The sequence below is a fragment of the Dendropsophus ebraccatus genome, chromosome 3, assembly GCF_027789765.1.
Source record: "Dendropsophus ebraccatus isolate aDenEbr1 chromosome 3, aDenEbr1.pat, whole genome shotgun sequence".
Taxonomy (NCBI): Eukaryota; Metazoa; Chordata; class Amphibia; order Anura; family Hylidae; genus Dendropsophus; species Dendropsophus ebraccatus.
Genome location: NC_091456.1, coordinates 20,788,583 through 20,813,496, shown reverse-complemented (window position 1 = coordinate 20,813,496; position 24,914 = coordinate 20,788,583). Strand labels below are relative to the sequence as shown.

The window sequence follows — 24,914 nt, the reverse complement described above, 5'->3', positions numbered from 1 at the left end:
GCACAGAAGAGAGGAGGGAGAAGAGGACCTGGACAGCGTGGGAGCAGAGGAAAGGTGAGTGGGATGTTTATTTTTTTTCATTTGGGGCAGACACTGGGGGTTAACTATGCTACCAGGGACATGACTGGGGGGTTAACTAGGCCACCAGGGACATGACTGGGGGGTTAACTAGGCCACCAGGGACATGACTGGGGGGTTAACTAGGCCACTAGGGACATGACTGGGGGGTTAACTAGGCCACCAGGGACATGACTGGGGGGTTAACTAGGCTACCAGGGACATGACTGGGGGGTTAACAAGGCTACCAGGGACATGACTGGGGGGTTAACTAGGCCACAAGGGACATGACTGGGGGGTTAACTAGGCCACCAGGAACATGACTGGGGGGTTAACTAGGCCACAAGGGACATGACTGGGGGGTTAACTAGGCTACCAGGGACATGACTGGCGGGTTAACTAGGCCACAAGGGACATGACTGGGGGGTTAGCTAGGCCACCAGGGACATGACTGGGGGGTTAACTAGGCTACAGGGACATGACTGGGGGGTTAACTAGGCCACAAGGGACATGACTGGGGGGTTAACTAGGCCACCAGGGACATGACTGGGGGGGTTAACTAGGCTACCAGGGACATGACTGGGGGGTTAACTAGGCTACCAGGGACATGACTGAGGGGTTAACTAGGCTACCAGGGACATGACTGAGGAGTTAACTAGGCTACCAGGGTCATGACTGAGGAGTTAACTAGGCTACCAGGGACATGACTGAGGAGTTAACTAGGCCACCAGGGACATGACTGAGGAGTTAACTAGGCCACCAGGGACATGACTGAGGAGTTAACTAGGCCACCAGGGACATGACTGAGGAGTTAACTAGGCTACCAGGGACATGACTGAGGAGTTAACTAGGCTACCAGGGACATGACTGGGGGGGTAACTAGGCCACCAGGGACATGACTGAGGAGTTAACTAGGCCACGAGGGACATGACTGAGGAGTTAACTAGGCTACCAGGGACATGACTGGGGGGGTTAACTAGGCCACCAGGGACATGACTGAGGAGTTAACTAGGCTACCAGGGACATGACTGGGGGGGTTAACTAGGCCACCAGGGACATGGCTGGGGGGTTAACTAGGCTACCAGGGACATGGCTGGGGGGTTAACTAGGCTACCAGGGGCATCACTAAGGATTCAAATCAGGTACAAGGGGCATCACAGAGGGTTAACTACAATAGCAGGGGCATTAGGGGAACAATACTTTGCCTTGTTCGGGTGCTGCAAACCCCCGCTACTAACTGCCGCGCACGGTACAACATTGAGTGCGGCCCTCGAATGATTTTATTAAGGCCCGACCGGCCCTCGACATGGAAAAGGTTCCCCACCCCTGTTTTAGACTAAGCCATTATTAGTTTTCTCTAATTAAAGGGGAACTCCAGATAAGGAAAACTTGTTTTCTATTAAAAGTACATTAAAAGTTATATAGATGTGTCTATACAATGTATTACCATATCTGTGCGGTTCTGCCACACTGGTAGCTGATTGACATCCAGGAAGTGAAGAAAACTGGCCTCTGCATATCCACGTTGTCTCCTGCTCCCACTGCTCTCCCCCCTTAGGAGACAAATCTTCCATGGCTCTGTCACACGATGTGTGTGTTTGCAGAGCACAGGCTGATGATGCAGTCACAAGGCAGGGCGTGATGTCACAGGAGGCTTGGCTGGATCCCCTAATCCCCTGAGTGATTTACCACCCCTGACCAGCCAGAAGCAGCTGCTGCAACTTCAGTGATTGTGCAAAAGTCTGCAGTGAAATTAGGGGTATGTTCACACATGTTGGAGTTTCATTGCAGTAGTGAAACGTCTTCACAAAAATTAAGCAGTAACAATTAAATGATACTAAACGGCAGAGAGGATCAGAGCCGGCACTGCCAATCCCACCTGGAGAAAAAACAAGGCATTAACAGTATATCCCATGTAACATATTATCAGATAAAGTCCTTATTGTGGGGCAGAACTTCAAAGATAAAAGATGCTCAATCATAATATGTGTGCGAAGATGAAAAGAAAAAAAAATGACAATGAAATGATAACGTACTGCAAATAATTCAGTAACACAATGAAACTGCAATGTGTGAACACAGCCTAGATGTTCTGCAACAGAGTTGGGTGGGGAATGGGCAGGGTGGAGGACTGTGATGAACAGCTGCGGGAAAGCATTGCATTTTGGAACCTGTAGTACTGTGTACAACGGCTCAACCATGAAGTATAACCACACAATATAGAACAAAACCCCCCAAAGCAAATGGATTTTTTGTAGTATCAAACTGGGATAGATAGCTTCTGCAGAACTGCTGACTTCAATGCAATGTTTTTTTTAAAAATAGGAATAATGAACGCCTTTTCTCTTTTTTTGAGGTTGTAGGAGCATAGCCTAATGCTGTTTTTATGGCATTTTTATCTGCATTTTAGTAATGTTATGAATAGTCTAAATACATAGGATTTAGTTTCTTAGTGTTATGGTGAAGTTTATACAGAGGTATTAAAAAGTCTACATACACAAGATTTAGTGTTTTTACTGTTTCAATAAAATTTTGGGACGTTTTTTCATTGGGCCAGATGGCTGTTGGCTGAACAAATGTTCTTCCAACAGCTACTAAAAGTGTATGGCCACCTTTAGGCTATGTTCACACGGTGTAAAATAACGGACGACAAGTTAAGTTCTTCAGATATTGATTTTTTCACTGTAATTTCCACTATATTAAATGGGACTTTAAAATAGCACCATAACACCAAAAAGGGTTTGAAAAGGCGGCCATGGTGAAAGTAAACGTAAAAAATTTTCCTACGATGACGGCCACCAAAGTATGTTAAACAACGACCGCTACTTGATACCTAAAATAACGCCCCTGGTTTTGAGTATTAATTACCAGCCATTGAAAAACATTGTTTGAAAACAGCCTTAGACTATACAGTACCAGCTCCATTTTCTTGGGTTTGAGTTAGAAAATAGACGTTCATTAAGATGTCATTGGTAAATGGTCTCAACACACAATGGAGGAGGTCTATCAAATCTTATGAAAAGGTTTCATCTTTCAGAGGCCTTTTAAAAATTAAAGCTGTAATCTGAATGGCCACTATGAGCAACTTGGCCACCAGTGTTCTGCAAAAGGTAGACCCCCACAATATGTACCACTGCATAACCAGGCAATAAGAAGGTTGCCAATTGATGTTAGATAGCAACTAGAGATGAGCTGCAGCCACCTTATCCAGGCTGCGGGATTCAAATGCTGATTGTTTGGGTTTGTGCAAAGCCTAACTTCTGGAAATTTCTCTCATCTCTAGTACTAACTAAATATTTAAAAATGTTCTTATGCATATAATGGCTTCATAACTACAGTATTACTAATACTTATGCAACGAATAAAGCCTATCCTGTGCTGCTTTTGTAAAAATATAACTTATCTTTATTGTCAAAACATGTTTCTTATGGTAAAAGCCATGCAATATACTTTTACCAACTCAACGGGGTACTCTGGGCAGGAGTCCTTTTTCACCACAGCCAGGGAGGGGGTGGATGAAAGCATCGGCATTCACTTAACTCCCCGGTTCCTGTGCTGGGGCCCGCATCTTGCTCCTCCAGTCCTTCAGTCATTTCCTGGTTTGAGACGTGACATTTCAAACCCGCTCAGCCATTCTGCGGCTAAAGCGGGGTCCCGCCTCTACTTCTAAATAGCTGAGCGGGCTTGAAATGTCATGTCTCAACTTAGCCCTGTCTCAAACCAGTAAGCAGCCATAGACCGAGAGACCAGAGCAGTGTGATGCAGGCCCCAGCACTGAAACCAGGCAGGTAAGTGGACGCAGCTGCTTTCACCCACCCCTTCTCCGGCCATAGTGAAAAAGGTCGGAGTACCCCTTTAACCTGTTCTCTTAAGGTTTTACTTACGAAATATAAGGGAAAAAAGGAGGTTACCAATAGCAGCTAATTAGGTCACCCCTTAATTGTTCACAGGGTCTAAAGCCCCTATTACACAGGACGATGTGGAGGGCAAGCTACTGACAGGTCACTTGCTCGTTTGCTCCTTGTACCCCTTCCCCCTGCCAGCGCTATTATATGCACCAAAAGAGAGCGAGGAGGAGCGGGGGGTCGCAGGGAGCTGCCCGGGCGATCATCAGATCATCCGAGCAGCCCATAAGAGACAGTGGCAGTCTGCTGCCGCCACCCCTGCTGCACGGAGCTGCATGTCAGCTGATCATTGTCTTCTATTACAAGAAACGATTATCGGCCGAATACGGACGACAATCACTTAGTGTAATAGGGCCTTTAGAATAATGAATGTTATAGTTCTATTGTTGCTATTGGCAAATTTGGTTGTGCACTAGATTTGGTTTCTGCACTGCCTCAGAGTGAAAGGGATCGGTTACATAACTTGACTCAAAGACTCAGGTTCAGATTTTTTTTTTTTCAGATTTGCTTCTAATGTTTCCATAGAAACTACTTTCTATATAGTAGTGAATGTAGACAAAGTGACAGTGTGTAGAATGACGCTAAGGAGCAAGTGCGAAGCAACCGATAGAATTATAAATGGAATACGGTAAAACTGAAGCAGCACATCCCCAGGGACCAGTCATTCTCAAATTAGTCAGATTTCCTAAAATTCTCCTAAGAATCAGCTTAGTCGTGTTGCCTCTTCACAGACAGAGCACAGAAACCTTATAAGAGCACTTGATGCTATACAGGATAGTATAAATTAGCTAATTAATATGCTGCTATGAACACTATCATCTTAAGATGCTGCCAAACAAGCACTTTATCCAAAAATGTCTTCAAAGGTACATTGTGAGATGGTCTTCTATGATAGGTAGGTGTTAAACTGTTAATATGGAAGGAAAAATATTCCTTTTGAATTTAACTGCAGCCTTAAAGGGTCATCCAATTTTTAATTGTCACTTTTTGTTGGAAGAATCCCCATGATGAACTGATATAAAAGAATTCTGCTAATAGAGCCAGGGCTGTATTTACCACTAGGCACCCGTGGTCTGGAAAGAAGCACTTGCTCACCAGGAGATCCGGGACAGTTTGCCTGGATTCTATTACCGAGCGATAGCATGCCCACAGAGACGTCTCTGAATGCCCCTTCTGGCACACAAGAGCCCTTAGAGTCTCATATCACAGGACTAGCCAGATATCGCTCCGGGAGCAATGCACCTAGGATTTCCCTGTATTGAGCAGTTTAACCAACAGCCGACAGAGTTGTCTTTGGCTGGTCTCCCTGAGATCAGGGTCTGTTTCCCATATCCCTCTAAGACATGTGACATAAGTTCTACAACACGACCCTAGAGGAAGGGGGGTATTACATGGACCGATGCATAGTGTAAGCGAGCACCAGTCTACTAGATCGGCACTCACTTACAGAGCCTATAATACGACTCGACCATTGTGAAACAGATTGTTGGATTGTTGGCTGTCTGCGCAGCCATTGCTTATATAGAAAGTAATAAAACTATACTTCTTACCTCTCCACGCTCCCTGATGTCCATCTGGCTCACCACAGCTGCCACTGGCACTTCTGACACGTCAAAGTCTAAGGTCGAGACAGGAAAGCATCGCAGCCAGTGATTGGCTGAGCGGCCTGTCACTTCACAAATGGCTGCATTAATGCCAGAGGAGGCTGTGTTGAGAAGCCAAAAGGAGACCGGGAGAGCAAGGAAAGGTAAAGTACAGCTTAATTATTTTCTACATTCTCCCATCAGCCGTTGGCAGCACACCTCCCATTACATGGATCGATGTGCAGTTGGTAGCCAATGATTTTCAAAGGGAATATGTCTCCCAAATTTTCTTTTACTGATTAGAGTGAGATACTAAAAGTTATTATTTTACTCAAATCTGTTTCTATTTTCTGACTGTAATTTTTTTTATTTCACTTCTTGTACATTGTTATGGGGGCTGCCATCTTGCCTGGGCTGCTCTTAACAGCATTTAGTGACATGCTTTACAGCAAGACTCATAGACATAGACAACAATCCCCCTGAGATGAATATGAAGCATCACTAAGCCTTTGAAGAGGTCATTTGACAGTGAGCTGCTATTGTCTCCTCTATCTACATGATGCTGCAATGCTGTACAGATTACTTTACAGCAGCTCCTCTTATGGAAACTGAAGAACTTCAGGATTATTTTATAATATAGATAGGAAAACTGAAAATTAGAAAAAATGCCACCACAAATTCTTAAAAAAATAGGTTTAACATCAAAACGTTATTTAAATAATACGTCATTTTCTGATGACACCTTCCCTTAGAACTTGAGGAGATACAACGATCAGCTGATGATTGGCTCCTCGGCAGATTGTTGCGTTTATTGCACAGAATCGGCCTGATTATATCAAATAAAATATTTGAAATGTATTTAATACTTTGTGGCCAAAGATAAAAGGACTACAATGAAGGTATGAAATGGTTAAAGCACAACATTGTGGAACAGGTTAAGTGTGGTGATGCTCATTGTCTGAAGGGCAAATGCCACTTTCCATTTCGCAGGTTACTGCTGATTACCTGGCACAGATTCTCTCAAGCCGTGGGCATCTTTACAAAACGAGTACCCAACAATTAACTCTTTCTCCAAGCAGCGATGTAAAATCCCTGAACTACTCCCAGTCCAGATGTTCCATAGAAAAAAAAAAAGGAGACGGAATGTTCGGAATTCTAGACGACACCGTTTTTACATAAAGAATTGTTATCGGAACACTTCAGATGCTGAAATGTCCTGAAGCTTATGGGATATTATCTATGAGGAAAAATACTTGGGGTTTTGTAAGACATACCTGTCATGCAAGAAGATGTTGACAAGATGTTTTCATTTTGATAGAGATCTAAAAACCCTGCAGAAATACAAATTATACAAAAGAGTTAGTATTCATAGATATGAATAGGCGCCAAATTCATTTTACATCTTAGAATCTAAAGCCGAGAGCTTGCGGCCCTCTAAAACTCTGTTCCTGATCTGCGTTTTGGGACCCACCGAACCACTGGGAAGTTTGGTTGACTAAGTCAAGGTAGAGATGCCTAATTGATTTTATGCCTAGATGGCTGGACAGTGGAAAGATTTGTTGCACATCCATTTAGTAAAAAGGCAAGTCTTCCAACAGCGTTTTAAGGTCAGTAAACCCGAGGACCACTTCATGACGTTTTGCTTTCAATTCCCTCCGCATTTTAGTTGTTTTAACAATTTTTTTCCGGCACTGCAAGCTCTTAAGGCTCTCTAGAGATTTCAGTTTCTGTACACAACATACATAACAAACATCATGAAATGATACTACATAATGCCCTGTAGCCCACTGTACCGATACAGATGGTTTATACAACTCGTTTTACCCTCTAATGCAGTTCTGAAAGCATCGCAGAGAAAAAAACAGACAAAAAGTTCGGTGTAATTGTGTTTAGTGGGGATTTTATTCTACAAAATATAACATTTAGCCCTTTCGTACCATCGGAAGAGAATTATATAATTCTTACTGTTTTACAGAGAACTGCTATATATGCAAAACAACATATTTGGGAACATTGTTCCAAAGAGAATATAATCTAGAAATCTTCCACCCATTCGACAATAAGGCTAAAGAAGTAAAGTTAGGACGATTATATTTAGGAAAGATGAGAATCTTAGGCTCTGCTCACATCCGTATGATGACGGAAGCCACAACACAATGGCAGATGGGCCATATAACCGTTCCCAACAGCACCCGACAAACCTCACTGACTCACAGCCGGTTTCGATTGGAAAGAATAATGAGCAAAATAGTGCTCACGCTGTGCCATTGTTGCCGTCAAATGTGACAGGACTGTGGAAAGTGGAGTCTCTGACAGCAGTGTGCACAGAAAATTAAAGGAAGGGAAGTGGCGGAATCTTGGATCAGCGGAACCATGGCCATGCCTCTCGAGAGCAACAGAAAGTAATGAAGAGTGTAGAAAAAAATGTATGTAGTCGACTGTGGCGGCTGAGACTGACATCTCTCCGACTTCTGTTCATGTATCACTTTCCGTAAGATTATTTTATGAAAGGAAACCAACCAGATTAAAGATCTGCTACGTTGCAATTAATGTTTTTACAGCCTCTAACACACTTTCCACAAATATCTCTATTGCCTTTGCCCCTAGCCGGTATACCCGCAAACATACTTTGATTAGGTCCTGTGTTGCATGCGAATTCTTTTCATTTAGTCATCTGGGCGTTTCTTATAGGCCAAGTAGTCAGTCATTTAGATGGTGTTCGAGGCCATTTTGGACATGCTCAGTAAAGCAGGGACCGGATGCAGCTGTTCTGCAGCATAAGAGCAGCTATGCGCTGCTAGGTCTGCCTCTGGATGACGAACTCATGATACAGCGCTGTGTGGTCCTGCACACATCAGCGTCTTTGGCGCCAGAGGTAACAGTCACGCAGCTGCCTGTCATTATTCCCTTAAATACTGCAATGCATAGCGATCGCAAGGTTTAAGAAAGTTAGCAACAGGATAAGCAACTGTCACTGACTTATTGGGGGGTCATAATCACTTTCCCTGGCAAGCAGAGGAATTCTCCTTACCTCCTTCTTGTTGGATCAACGACCTTCTAATATCCTTAGGGTAGACTCTATGAGAAGATCACTGATAATACTGCTCAATGCAATGCTATGCACAGCATCAATCAGTATATGTAATCCAATGATTGCATACAATTGAAAAAAAATAACCATAAAATAAATTTAAAATACCTTATAAAATAACCCCCCAATAAAAGCTTAAAGGGGAACTCCAGGTAGAGGTTAAAAAAATGGAACTTCTGCAAAAGCAAATAGCATTACTTACTTATCTATCCCAGTTTTGAAACAACCAAAACTCCATTTTTGCTTTTGGTTTCCTGGTTTATCAGTTGTACACAGTACTACAAGTTCCAGAATGCAATGCTTTCCCTCAGCTGTTCATCACAGTCCCCCACCCTGCCCATTCCCCACCCAAATATGTTGCAGAACATCTAGGCTGTGTTCACACATTGCAGTTTCATTGTGTTACAGAAATATTTGTAGTAAAGTTGCTGCACCTGCTTCTGGCCGGTCAAAGATGGTGAATCAGGGGATTGAGGGATTCAGCCAAACCTCCTGTGACATCACGCCCTGCCCCCTATCTGCATCATCAGCCTGTGCTCAGCAAACACACACAATGTGAGACAGAGGCATGGAAGATTTGTCTCCTAATGGGGGAGAGCAGAAGGAGCAGGAGACAATGTGAATTGGCACAGAGGCCAGTTTCCTTAACTTCCTGGAATGCAATCAGCTACCAGTTTGGCAGAACCGCACAGATATGGTAATACATTATATAGACACAGCTATATTACTTTTAATGTACTTTTAATAGAAAACAAGTTTTCCTTATCTGTAGTTCCCCTTTCAATCACCTCCTTTCCTATTATAAAAATTTGTAAAAATAAAAATATTATATATCATAGCATGTGGAATTTTCCAATGTAGTAAAATATAACAATACTGTTCCCTCATGGTGAACGGCCTAAACGAAAACGAAGAAAAAAACACTAGGATTGCTGATATATGATATGATATATATTTATATATATATATATATATATATATATATATATTCAGAAAAAAATTAACAAAAAGAGATCAAAATTTTTATTTTACACCACTATAATACAAAAAAAAAACTATAGATCATGGCGCAAAAAATAACACCCCAACCAGTCCTGTAGGTGGAAAAATAAAAGGCTCTAGAAGGCTCTTAGAAGGAGAGGAAGAGAGTGATGCTTCATTGTGACCTGGACAACCGTGCATCAATGACCTTTGGTCATGAAGGGGTTAATAGCCAAAATAGGCCCGTCACTAAGGGATTAAAAAGATGGCCGTATTTTTATCTAAAAATTACAGCCATATTTTACCTTTTCTTTACGATGTAAAGCAACCAATCATGGCACAGCTTTCATTTTTAAAGGGCAGAATATAAAATGGGAGCTATGCTGTGATTGGCTGCTATGGGCAGCAGAAGAAGTAGAATGCAGGCACATAAATGCAATGTTAGACTGGCGAACTGGAAAAAAAATTGGCTTAATAGTGTCATTTCTCATACACGGCAAATATATCTCTTGTAAACAAGCCTGACCTACAGCGCTATGTCTGCTGAATGCATTGCACAGTATATTATTATTGTTTGACTTTTTTTTTCCTTTTGACAGCTGATTATCATATACTTGAGAACATACAGATAGATATTCTTGACTTTAACCCATAGCTGCAAAACATGAATGATGAAAAAAAAAAAAAGAGCCATCGCAAGTACATAGATAAGAAAAGAAAGCACATCAGTCCACGCTGACAACTCCGGGATCAGGCAACATTTCTTTTCCAAATGTCACATGTAAAATTGCCATTCTTAAATGCCACCAGTCGTTATACGATGACACAAGACAAGCACAAGATGTTAGTAAATGAATCCCAGTAGGACCCGGGTCAAGTCTGCCGAGCAGGTGAGCCGATTCCGCAGGGGGCACCGCGTCCTAATAATTTTTAATGACAGCGGATTTGACAACCCAGAAAGTGAAAAAAATATGATGTTATTGTCCAAGTGTAAGAACGTCATGGAATGGCAGATTGATGGTTCTCATTTTACTCAACATGACAACTCAATACAGAGCATATTAAAAATTCATTGCCAGCATCTGGGTGCCTGTCACAATAAGACTGTTTGGGTGCATACATGCAGCGCTATGTACTTTTTCTACATCCTATTAACTGTAATACAGCATGAGGATATAATGCAATAATAAAGGCGCGCTGCCACACAGTTGGTGACCAGTGGTTATGGCTCTACAGCATTGCCGGGAGTGGTTCCTATGGACAACAGGGTCTGTTCTGCTTTGATAAATGATGCTCATCAGCTTCTAAAAATCTGTAAGTATTTCATTCATTTGTAGTTACGAGAGTTACTTTTGTTTCTGGAATTTATTAAGGTCCTTTCTTGCTATCATTTTTTTTTTAACAACTCCACTGACACCACTTTTGGGCTATCTTCCCATGGCAGGAACATGGCAGGGAAAGGCGGCGTCTCGTTATAATCATTGCCATGAATAATAATCAGGATGCCGTTCCCATCGTTGGGAACATAGCCTTGAACTGCACGGGAAGGATATTTGGTCAGACGTAGCATTCAAGGACAATCTATGAAATATTACAATTGGACGTAGGTGCGTATTTTTGCAAAAATTTTAGCAAAAAAGCTTGTCTCCACCTAACCACTGCCGTCTGCCAATCCTCAGCCACCTGCCCCTACTTAAGCTTGCTTCACCTGCTCCGCCCTTTGCCTGAGCGTCATTGCATTTGTGCAAGCAAAGGTGCTTTAATATGATCCCGCTGATTCTCTGTGTATTCCGACCTGTGCCAGTTCTCCGGATTACGCTTCCTGCTTGACCCCTGCTTGTACCATGTGCCTCTCCTGTTGCCAACTTGGATTATCTGACCTGTCTCTGAAACCTCCTGCCCTGACCCTTTGCCTATCTGACTATGATACCTATCTCATCCCTGGTACTGTGCTGACTCTCATACTAGGAAACCACCTTACTGACTATGATTACTCGGCCTGTTCTCCGATGCCTCGCATCAACTTTTCCTGTTTCTTGGGAACCACCTGCTGCTCACACCGAGACCACACTTTGGAAGCAACATGGTGTCCTCTGGCCACACACATTCAGCTTTCACGTAATGGAGCGGGATAAAGGTTGAAGAACCAGAGGGCACTTAGACACAGATTCCACTTCCTAATGTGGCCCAAAGTCAAACCGGTAGAGAAGCACAGCGCGTTCACACTCGCTGTCAGTTACAATACTTCATTCCCGTCTAACGCTAGTTGCTAAACCCCATGTATAAGAAATACATAGCTAAAAAAAAATAGGCACCAAATATGTTTCCCAGAGTGATGTACAGCACGCTGCTTCTTCAACGTTACACATTTTGATGAAATATATTTGCTGAAACGTACAAATACATTGTGCTGTTTTCTGCTACTCCTAGATCAATACAAGGTTGGAAAAAACCGTCTGTTTTCCAGAAATGAAATCCACATGGCTGCTGGCATGGTCTATGCCTCATATACCAGAGCCCTGGCACATCCGAGGATTTATCTTCCTAACAGCAAAATAATTTTATGGTGGGAACCTGTTGTGGAAGATAAATCAATTGTCACTTTTACCTGCGTGCCGTTAAAATCACCTTCCAACCTCGTAAAACACATCCAAATCACCACTTTCCAGCATCTGCCCGATGATACAGGCTGTTTCCCGCCCTGAGCACCATGCCCGGGGTATATAAAAAGTAAAGAGTAATAATTATTGCTTTATTCCAGCGGCCCGGTAGAAATCGTCATGCTTAGAGAAGAGATGGAGTGTTACTGAGCGATGATAAAAGGTGAAGGTGCCTGCTTGTAAATATGAGATAAGGCAGACAACTGCAACGTGAGCCAAGGAGAGCCTTTCAGATCATGCCGACACATCAGACAGGAGAACAACCTTCCTGTGCACCGCTACACATTAGCTGTCTCTGTAGTGACACGTTATACAACCGCTAATAGGATGCAGCCGCTTACTTATAAGAAAAAGCTTCATTTTTAGCATAATAATCTCATTCGCTTTGTTGGTTGGTTGTCACCTCGGCAATCTATTCTAGGACACGTGGATAGGAGAGAAGGTGATACATGGAACTGACAATCTGGCATGACCTGAAGGTGTTCAGCCAAGATATTGTCAAAAATAACTATATATAGACTCGATACATAAATGTATGTTTTTGTTATGTTAGATATCACTCTAGTTACAATTGGAATGCCCAACTTCCATCAATCTGGAATTCAAAAGGCCTATATTGTCACTGGATGACTACTTGGATTGGCTAGCTTGCTGGAGGCTGTCTTCACACTGCCTTAAAGAGGTATTCTTTTTCCCCTATCCACAGCAGGAGATTGGAGGAAGTCCAACCTCTGTAACCTCTGTGTAACGACTAGAGTCCTGGGTACGGTACAACTTAAGGCTCTATTCATTCCCACAGAGCTGATGAAAGGATATGCCAAATAACTCTAACACCTCTTGAGCAAAGAGATGTCCCTTCAAGTCTCACTCAATCAAGGAGCCTTGGGACATTGACTGGGGATTTTATGCTAAGCCAAACAAGCTCTCCAAAAGGAAAGATTTCCCATCTGCAGACAGCTGTCTCATGGTGTTTGCCCCTCATCAGTGCAGAGCAAGGTGTTGGCTGGCAAGTGAGAGGTCTATCGACGTGGGTCAAGGGGGTAGTGACTCTCCTTAAGGAGAGCTCCTCAAAAAGAAGTGTGGAGACTTACAGACCATTGCTGCTCCACTAAGAATTCTGGGAAGAAAGGATATGCAAAAATAGCTCTCACACCTCTTGAGCAAAGAGATGTCCCTTCAAGTCAAGTCTCAATCAATCAAGCAGTACAAAGTTGACTGAAAGAGTATATTACAACACTCTTCTGGCGTACTCGGTTCTTTCCGACGCTCCATAGGAATGAATAGAAACGCTGGTCATGTGCTGTAACCAGGGCTCTATTTATTATACAGAAGCCAGGGCCCCATATGGAGATCAGCTGGAAGCAAAGCCATGGTGCTTCTTTTTTTTTTTTTTTTTTCAAGAATGCCAGTGGCCAGATGTTAGCTGGAGGTCAATGGAAGTTTATGATCTGCCTTACACGGTGCTTTTTTTTTTTTTTTTTTGGGGGGGGGAGGGTTTTTAAGGCCCTTTAGCAGTTTTTCCAAACACAGAATGCTGAGGGTGTGGCGTTTTTTCTCCAATAGACTTCAATGGCATTGTTCCAGTTATCTCAAAAATGCTATAGCTGTGTCTACGGTGTTTTTTTTCTGGCGTTATTGTCACCTTTTGTCATCCAGCAGCTAGGTCATGTGTGGTGGGAGAGGAAGAAACAGTTCAGCACACAAAAAATGCCTAAAAAATGGCAGAAAAACGCAAATGTGTGGGGCAAAAACCTCCCTGTGCTGCATTGGCATTTTTTTCCAGCTTTTATTTTTTTTTGCATGAAAAATGCAAAATAAAAAGTGTGTGAGGGTACGGGAGAAAGTTGCTCTTAAATTCTACAAAAAGGCGTGGATGGAGTTAAAAATTTCACTTTAAAGACGACTTTATATTCCACTGCATGTCAACCTCACCTGGCATTGCTAGTCTGTAGACATTGCAGACAAGTAGATATCAGGATACAAGATGCCAGAGATGTCATTATGACCTTTAGCAGCAAAGAAAGTATCAACATAACTTTCTCACATTGTATTTTGGGATAGATTTTGATGAAATAATTGAAAGCCATGCTGAAGACTGTTTTATCTGTTCTTTATTGGGCAATATATGGGCAAATATATGCATTGTAGTCTCGTCTTGGTTAACCAAAATAGCCACCAATTATTCTATAAACTATTTAGGCTTTAGCTGGTGGAAACACTGCCACCATTCTCATAGATCCCGGTCCCACCGCTTGGCACTTTCTAGGGTTGGGGTCAGCATGAGCACTGCCCACTCAGTAAAGTAGTTGTTACAGCGGTGTCTCACCTCAGTCACTGACTGGCAGAGCGGGCAGCTCCCATGGGGCTTTGAAGTCCCAGAGAGTGGAAGATACAGGTGATGGCGGATACAGAGAGTGGCAGTTACACCGTACCAAGATGGGCGAGTGGCACTTGTTTATTATTTTTGCAGCACCCTCTGCCGCCAAGCATTTTTTTAATTTACATTATAGTCACTATGTACTATGTATAAAATATTTATAGTTTATTAGTTTATAGATTAAAGTCACTAGGTAATATGTGGATATTATATTATAGTCACCGGGTAAAATATGGATATTATATTATAGTCACTGGGTAATATGTGGATAATAATTAGAATATAGTCACCGGGTAATATGTGGATATTAGATTATAGTCACTGTGTACTATGTATACAATATTTATAGTACAGTCACTGGGTAATATGTGGATATTAAGTTATAGTCACTGGGTACTATGTGGATATTACATTATAGTCACCGGGTAATATGTGGATAATAATTAGATTATAGTCACTGGGTAATATGTGGATATTACATAATAGTCACTGGGTAATATGTGGATATTACATAATAGTCACTGGGTAATATGTGGATATTACATTAAAGTCACTGTGTACTATGTATACAATATTTATAGTTAAGTCACTGGGTAATATGTGGATATTACATTATAGTCACTGGGTACTATGTGGATATTACATTATAGTCACTGGGTAATATGTGGATATTACATTATAGTCACAGGGTAATATGTGGATATTACATTATAGTCACAGGGTAATATGTGGATATTACATTATAGTCACTGGGCACTATGTATACAATATTTATAGTATAGTCACAGGGTAATATGTGGATATTACATTATAGTCACTGGGTACTATGTATACAATATTTATAGTATAGTCACTGTGTAATATGTGGATATTACATTATAGTCACTGGGTAATATGTGGATATTACATAATAGTCACTGGGTAATATGTGGATATTACATTATAGTCACTGGGTAATATGTGGATATTACTAAGATTATAGTCACTAGGTGATATGTGGTTATTACATTATAGTCACTGGGTACAAGGCAAAGTACAAGACTTTGTTGGCATCATGTACAATATCAAAATCGTCTTACAGCTTGTTTACATCACGACTGTCTTGTCTGTGGCACGTACTGGTTGGCAAACATAAAAGTGCACGGACAGGCACAGGCCCATTGACTTTAATAGCCTGAATGTAGTCAACTGGTGACTACATTCAGGTCATTTCCTGAGCATATAGGTTTAATGACTTGGCTTGGTTGCCAGTTTTTTCTTTTATACCACCATTACGTATTTATGTGTTAGAAAAGATTTCCCATTTTCCTGAATGCATGACTGCTTCAGCCTCTAAAGCTTTAGCATATGGGAAAGCACTGAATGATAAGGACATGCCACCTGTAGTCAGCTACTCCGCACAACATCAGCATATGGTGCGTTTGTTAAGAGAGACATTTTGAGATCACATTCCACTTCTATTCTTTATTCCCACAGACCTCTGAGACACCAGCAACTGCTCAGTCCCCTACTATTATATGATGTGCAATTACAATAGGAAACTGAGGTTGTAAAAACACGCAAAAAAGGGCCCCAACTCTACAAGGGACTTCATAATTATATACTGAAGACTAATATTCCAGCCCAAATAAATTATATTTACACCCGGACCAATGTCCCACCTGCTACAAATGTGCAGCCACGTTATGATAAAACTCGCCTATGGAAATGCACACACAGACTAAAGGATGTATATATGGTACACACCAAGGGCCCGTTCACACTACGGAAAACAGGAGGAAATTCTGAACAGAACCCCAAACCGCGGACTCTGCTTGCAATCCCATCTGCTATCTGTTTCAATGGGATGCCTTGTGTATGTCTGTTCTCCGCTCAAAGAATTGACATGTTCATTCTTTAAGCAGAGAGGTGCGAAGAGCGGAGGCACGAGGAATCCTACTGAAACAAATAGCAGACAGGATTACAAGCCAAGTCCACAGGTCAGGGTTCCGCTTGGAATGTCCGCCTCTTTTTTGTAGTGTGAATGGGCCCAAAAAGACACACAATGAGAGTATAATGATATCCATTATAGGTTTATAAATGTGTGCCTTGTCTTTTTTTCTCCCCATAGAATTACTTTGTATATTCTGTCCCCTCTTTTCGGTTCAGGACTCCTCCCCCAGCAAGGTGGTTTTAATTAGTAAGTGTATATAGGGTTGGGGCCTGACTTTCCTCCGTCTTGTGGCTGGTAGCACAGGTTAAGGTGTCTTTTTAGCATCTGCTTTTCCTTGTGTGGTTCCATGCGGCGGTCATTGCTGTGGCGGCACTGTGTCTGCAGGCAGTGGCGGTCTTTGGCACCAAGCACCCCAACATCCAGGGGGGCCCCCACGCCCTGCTCTTGTGCTCAAGATCGCTGGACAGGGCCGCTGCCCCGCTCGCTGCTGCCATCTGAACTGTAACTATGAGCACTCGTAATGAGCGCTCATAGTTACATGCAGAAGCACTGACAGGGCGGGAGACATTGGCTCCCTTCCTGTCAGTCACTCTTGTGGCCGCAGGAAGGGTTTTCCCTGCGGTCACAAATGGCAGCTTTGTCCTTGTGGTGCCGGCGCTCCAGTGACATCACTGGAGCATCGGCGCCAGGACAAGGGGAGTGCGGCCTCTTGTGATCGTGAAGAGATTGTGAGTGAAGAGAAGAGGAGACGCCCGGACCCAGGTGAGTATAAGTGTTTGTTTTATTGTGTTATATACTATATGGGAGGGGGAGCACACAGGGGTCTGTTTAACTGGGGGAGCGCACATCGGGGGTCTATATAAATGGGGGGAGTACACAGGGGGGCTATATAACAGGGGGAACACACAGGGGGGCTATAGACTACTGGGGCTTCACAGAGGGGTCTACATACTACTGGGGGCAGCACACAGGGGGTCTATATACTACTTGGGGCTATAGACTACTTGGGGTAGCAGAATGGGGTCTATATACAGGAGGTCTATATCCAAGTGGGGAGCACACAGGGGGGGCTATATACTACTGGGGGAGCACACAGGGGTCTATATACTACTGGTGGGGCACACAGGGGGTCTATATATTACTGGGGGAACATACAGGGGGTCTATATACTACTTGTGAGGCACACAGGTGGTCTATATATAACTGGGGGAGCACACAGGGGTCTGTATACTACTGGGGCAGCACACAAGGGGTCTATATAATACTGGTGGGGCACACAGGGGGTCTATATACTACTGGGGGAACCACACAGGGGGTTTATATACTACTGGAGGAGCACATAGGGGTCTATATCCAAGTGGGGGAGCACACAGGAGGTCTATATCCAAGTGGGGGAGCACACAGGGGGGCTAAATACCCCTGAGGGAGCACACAGGGGAGCCTATATACTAGTGGGGGAGCACACAGGGGGTATATACAACTGGGGGCAGCACAGAGGGGGTCTACATACAACTAGGGCAGCACACAGGAGGTCTATATACTTCTGGGGGAGCACATGGGGGGCTATATATAACTGGGGGAACACACAGGGGTCTATATACTACTGGGGGAAGCAAACAAGGGGTATATACTACTGGGGGCAGGACACAAGGGGTATATACTATTGGGGGCAGCACACAAGGAGTATATATTACTGGCGGTAGCGCACAAGGGGTATATACTACTGGGGGCAACACACAGCGGTCTATTGTTTTGGAACGAGTGTCGAGGGGGGCCCCAGACATAACTTCGCTTGGGGCCTCAGAAATGCCAAGACCGCCCCTGTCTGCAGGTGGTGTGGGGCAATGTCAAGGTTTTCTCTGCTCCCACCTGACCATTCTGTTTATCTTTTGGACCACACATGGTGATATCATTTTCTATTTCATTTTGTATTCACAGTCATTGCATTATTCATTATTATTTTTTTGGGATACGTTTGGGGATTTTCTCCTCTATTACCGATAAAGTAATATTCCGAAAATATGGTGTTTTACAGGTTGTTTTATGGATACAATGTACTAAGTTTTATATATATATTTATATATTAGGCAGAACATACCTTTGGGCTTGTGTCCCTTTTTTTTTTTTTTTTTAATACTAACAATGCCCCTGCCACAAACCTGCAGTGACAAAAAGATTATCAGGTCACTGCCACACATATACTGCTAAATGTAAATTGAATCCCTATGAAAGTGACCCTAGCATGTGTTAGTCTCAGATAAGGAAACCAAATTGTAAGTCCCACTAGGGACTAGGACTGATATGAACGAGTGAATATATATAACATATAAATGTAAGTGACTGATATAACTAGGGACTGATGGATGGCATAACTGGGGCGCTGGATCTCTATATAATTTGTGGACAAAGCATTGTGAAACACCAGTGATTTGGCAGCTTGTCTGATGTGATGATATCAGAGACCTAATCGGTGAGTAGTCTTTGTGGGCTTAGGCAGCTGATATTCCATAAGGGGATTGGATTGTGATATAATGTATGAGCATTAGAAGCTGCATTAATGTCATGGTAGTACAGACTCTGGAGGATAGTATACTCCCAGCATATTATTAGAAGAGGTTGCATAACCTGTTGTTAATGCACATAAAAACAATTATAATTTTTTTCATCTGTTCACACAAGGTTTATTTTGTTTAAAATGTAAAAAAAAAAAAATAAAAAAAAAAAATCCTGCTGTATTTCTAACAGATCAGTTACAAATTTCCGCTCCCTGGTGATCAAGCACTGGATAAAAAGTAACTAATAGAGATGAACGAACCGGGTTCGGGTTCGAGTCGATCCGAACCCGAACGTTTGGTATTTGATTAGCTGGGGCTGCTGAACTTGGATAAAGCTCTAAGGTTGTCTGGAAAACATGGATACAGCCAATGACTATATCCATGTTTTCCACATAGCCTTAGGGCTTTATCCAACTTCAGCAGCCACCGCTAATCAAGTGCCGAAAGTTCGGGTTCGGATCGACTCGAGCATGCTCCAGGTTTGCTCATCACACAAAAAAAGGGCAAAAATTAATCTGCAATTTAAAACCAGCTATGAAAGTAGTTAAACAAACTAACATATTTTACTAATATAAATGATGGTGTTTTTTGCCAGCTATATAATATCGCTAAAAAAACCTGAGTGTGAACTTAAGGGGTTTTTACATGGGTCGATTATTGGCCAGGAGAGTTGCTAGAAATGTTCCTGTGGCTGATAATTGGCCAGTGTAAAAGTGACAGTGATCAGCTGAGGGCTCATCCTAAAATGCCTGATCCTCGGATGATCACATCTTTTGAGCGAGCTTTGAAATGTATTGCTTTTGGCCACACATATTCTTGTGCACTGATAAGGCACTGCAAACCAGTAGACTTACCTACCACATCTGTGCTATTTCCCGACCTCCTGCTGCACACCCCCACCTCCTAATCTCTTCTGTCCGGCCGCGGCATCTCTTCTGCTCCGCAGCGTCATCACGTGATCAGCGTCGGGATCACGAGCGCCGTCAGCAGGAGGTCGGGAAATAGCATAGGAGGCGTTTCAGCATTAGAATAGAAGGCGTGCCAGCATGAGGAGAAGCTGGCACGTCACGGAGGGGGGAGGAGAGGGATGTGAATAACCGGAGCAGGGTCAGCCTCCTGTGCTTGAGCACAGGCAATTAGCATATTACTTTATCGGCGGTTTTAACGGCAACCGGGCAACGGATTGAAAAAAGCTCTGCATCACTGGGTTATACATTACAGCACCTACACGGTGGTATGTATATTTCAATATAAGCTGTTTGGTGGTACATCTTCTTTAAGTCTTTCCTGATATGGTTTATGCCCTATTTTATTTTTATCCTTTTGAAGGTGAGGATTACAGCCCAGCATACCATTATATATAGCATGCCATTATATATACAGTGGTATCTTGGTTTAAGAGTGTTTTGGTTTAAGAGCTCACAGTTTTTCAAAATTGTGACTTGGTTTAAGAGCATTGCTTTGTTTTCAGAGCTCCCTGTACTGGGTTAAAGGGGAGGGAGAGGTATGGTCTGCACAGTGGGATCTACAACCCTGTACCCTCACCCAGGAAGTCTCCGTCACTTTCCAAATCATAGCAGATCCCCTTCAGGCTGGGGCTTGCATCAGGGGACAGGAATGAGGGGGTAATCTCTTCATAGCTGTAACCCCTCTCTCCCCAGACAGAGAGTGCTGCTATACTGTGCCCACATCAGCCCTGCTCATTCCTTTATGCTCCCTGCAGTCTCTGTCAGTCCTGATTGGTCAGTGCTGAACACACACCCCTTCTCCATTGCTGTCATGTGACCACACAGACCTCTGACAGCAGCCCTGCTTCTCTATTCTAACCTGTTGTACTACGCTTATAGATTGTAAGCCCTCGCAGGCAGGGTCCTCTTCCCCATGTATCAGTCTGCCATCTGCCTTCATGTAATGTGTTTTGATCTTGTAATGTTCTTGTTTGTTACCCCTTTCGCCTGTATAGTGCTCTGGAATTAAGTGCGCTTTATAAATTAATAATAATAATAATAATAATAATAATAATGAAATACTGCATTGTGGGGGTATATACAGCCCAGCATACGATTTGCTTTCCCTACTGCCTGGTTGCACTGGTGACTCCTCATTTTAAGAAATTACTACCCCTAAATCCTTCTCTTCTGAAGTCTTTGCCAACACAGAACTGCCGCTTTGATACTCGGATAGAGGATTCCACCTCCCTAAGTGCATTATTGTGATGGACTTGTCTTTGACAGGAAGTCTTTGTACACACACTACTTCTAACAACTGCATTAACAGAGATTTACATTCTGGGAACAAACCTTTAAAACTCTGCGGTGCCCTTGAAGACCAGAAAGAGCAGATGACTACATATAGTGATTTAGTGGATCGGAAATATCTACAATGGATGTTTTCCTTCAAAAAGTATGTGCAAAATATAAACTATAATTAAAACATTACACATTATCACAGTTTTATGCAAATTGCGATGAAGCAATTTCCTTGAGACATTTGCTAATATTGGATTTTGTGTAATGAGACTGATGAATTACTTATCCTCTGGTCCGTCTTCCTCCTTTCTTCATGGATCTGCTCTTCTATTAATCAGATGTACAGTACACTCGGAAAGCAGCTGTCATGTGTAAGTAAGGCTGAAACTATATAAAGGATCTTATCCAGCTAATGCAGATCAGAGCAAAAACACTTAGGGTGGCATTTATTAAGTCCGGCGTTTTTTACGCCGGACTTATAAATGCCCCCGCAGCTCCGGCGCTACAGAGATTTATGTAGAGGCGGACTGCCTCTACATAAATCCCGTGCGCGCCGGTGCGCACCGCCGAAAACCTACGCCAGCTGAGGACTGGAGTAGGTTTTCGGCGTATATTTGGGCGGAACGGACGGTAAATCGCGCGGACTCTGAGTCCGCGCCCTCCGTTCCGCCCACTACACGCCCCCCTGGCATACTCGGCGGAAAGTGCCGATTTGCGAATATTTTATTCGCAAGTCGCCCATTTGCGTATAAAATAATACGCAAATCGGCACTTTCCGCCGAAAATCATCCGTTCGCCGGATGATACATGTGGCCCCTAGGAGTTTCCAGCTGCCCAGTTTGGATGCTACAAAAACTTGCCATTTACCTGTCACATTGGAGCAAGGTATGCGTAACTTTTAACTGAGGAATAAATAGTTTATTGGCAATGTAATGCGTACTACTTTTGCGGTGCATGCCACTTTTTTTTGTTGTTGTTCTATACATATACTTATGGTACGTATGTTATGTCTGTTTGTATCATACTGCCACATTGTTTCCCAGTCCAATGTCTATAGTCAGGTTACATGTGCAGGTAGGGCACTTACCATAGAGAACATTATGGGGGGAAATTTATGAAGACTGGTGTATGCCGGTCTTATATTTGGCGCCGCCCCCTTTTCCCCGGCAGAATTCACTAAGAGGCGCACGCCTCTTAGTAAATCCAGCCAGACGAGCGCCCGAACCTGTGCTTCTAGCAGGTGTAGATATGGATCATCATTTACACCTGCGAGCAGGAGTAAATAACGATAAATAAGGCGCTGGAGGAGGCCACGCCTCCTCCCTGCCTTGTCACACACCCCCAAGTTCCCCCAGCCCGCCCATCGGGCGAGCGGGGCATACGGCAGGCGTACGCCAGGGAGAAGGGGCGAATCTGCACCTTCTCCCGGGTACGCCTCAGGTGGACGTTTCATAAATGTCCCCCTATGTTTTCACAGGCCCAGTGCACACAAGTAAGTATCTTAAAGGGAATCAGTTGCAGGGGTTCAATCTGATAATGATGCCTTCTTTGGGGTAAAAAAAAACCCAACACATTTGTAATCTGGGGAAGTAATGTAAATGAGGCCAACCCTAGAGTGTCTGTGCCCTAGGCCTGCAACGCCTTTCAGGTCTTCTTGTTTCCAGCAATACCCGTAGACAGGGATTTTTCTCAATAGTGCTGATTGCTACGCCCCATGCACACAATTTAAACAGCGCTTCAGAGGAGAAAGCTTTACTGAAGGCAAGGAGGGCAGAGAGGAAGACAGGAGAGGTGTCACAGGCCTAGGGAATGGATACTCTAGGCCCCGGTTCAATGACACCACTCCCCCGAATTACAAATGTGTATTTTTTTATTGGACTGGGAAGCAATGTGGCAGTATAATACAAAAAATACATAGCATACATACCATAAGTATATGTATACAACAAAGAAATGAGTGGCATGCACCCCAAAAATAGTCAGTCCAGCATATCTTTATTCAAACATGGTCAGTGGGCTGTAAAGGTGGTAACAGCTGCTTCACGAGTAGTAACCGTACTTCTACATCTCATAGTGACATCATAGAAATGTAGAAACAATACACAGATATTACAATAAATAAAAAAAAGTCTTTCTTTTCTTTGTATGAAGTGTTTTCTCTGTAGCTATTACAACCTAGTCCTGCTCTTCAGCCCACTGGCCATGTTTAAGTGTTTGCACATTGCAAGTTGAAGACTCGCTGAACTGGCTTATTTTTTGGCTGAGTGGCACTTATTTGCTCTTTGTTGTATACTGTTGATAAAACTTTATTTCAGAGTAATTTAAAGTGACTCTGTACCCACAATCTGACCCTCCCAAACCGCTTGTACCATCGGATAGCTGCTTTTAATCCAAGATCTGTCCTGGGGTCTGTTTGGCAGGTGATGCAGTTATTGTCCTAAAAAACTACTTTTAAACTTGCAGCCCTGTGTCAAATTGTTGTGGTCTAAAATGTCTGTGCCCTAGGCTTGCACAATCTCTCTGTCCCTCCTCCCCACCCTCTTCATCATTAGGAATGCCCCTAGAACAATTTCTTCTATTCATCACCTGTGTGAACACTGCACATGAGCTGGATCGGTAAGGCACCTGTGCAGTGTTTACTGCAGAGGAATAGGAAAAAAAATCCTGCTCAGGGGCTTTCCTAGTGGTAAAGAGGGTGGGGAGGAGGGATGGAGGGGCATTGCAATCTTAGGGCATACACACTCTAGGCCACGCCAATTTGACACAGGGCTACAAGTTTAAAAGTTGTTCTTTAGGATAATAACTGCATCACCTGCCAAACGGACCCCAGGACAGATCTTGGATTAAAGCAGCTATCCGAAGATACAAGCGATTTAGGGGGGTCAAATTGTGGGTACAGAGTCACTTTAACACCGCCTAGTTACAGCTACTTTCACTCACTATACTTCATTGATATGCAACCATAAGAGGCAATGCTGGTTACCGCTTCGGCTATTTTTCTTTACAGTTTGCACTTATGTACAACATTTTAGTGAACAAAAATATATCGTTCAAAATATAATAAAATATAGTTAAAAATAATTAATTTGCATAATGTCCCAGCATATATGTATCATCTTATTTCAAGTATAGCTGTCTGGCAATATGACCCAGTAGGTGCCCCCTGTATTGGAGATCGGCAGTCGGTGCATATTATGTGCTCAGTTCAATTTGACCTTAAACTGTAAATTATATAATTGCAAATTAATGTCAATTAAATGTTATTGCATGTCGCTAGAATATATGCCATTAAATTCTAAAGGGACTGAACTCAAGTAATGGGACTCAGCTGCAGTTCTCTGGAATAAAAAAAAAGAAAAAACTACTTATTTTGGATCTCACTAGGACCATTGCAAGTAATTATTTTTTTTATGCCAGTCCTAACCTGTGGGTAATCATCATAGATTAGTTCCTAATGATGAGGAAGAAAGGAGAGGCATCGCAGACCTGGGCCACAGACACTCTAGGCCACACCAGTTTGACT

The 24,914-nt window shown here is 43.0% G+C and overlaps 1 protein-coding gene across 3 annotated transcripts in view; it reads right to left on the bottom strand.

Moving 5' to 3' along the window:
• Window positions 1–24,914, bottom strand: part of ARVCF (ARVCF delta catenin family member) — a 543,287-nt gene that overhangs the window by 281,806 nt on the left and 236,567 nt on the right. For all 3 annotated transcript variants that reach the window (XM_069961072.1, XM_069961073.1, XM_069961074.1), the window contains one exon: window positions 6,820–6,876. The gene's annotated coding sequence lies outside the window, so the exon portion shown is untranslated. The remainder of the gene's footprint in view (window positions 1–6,819; window positions 6,877–24,914) is intronic.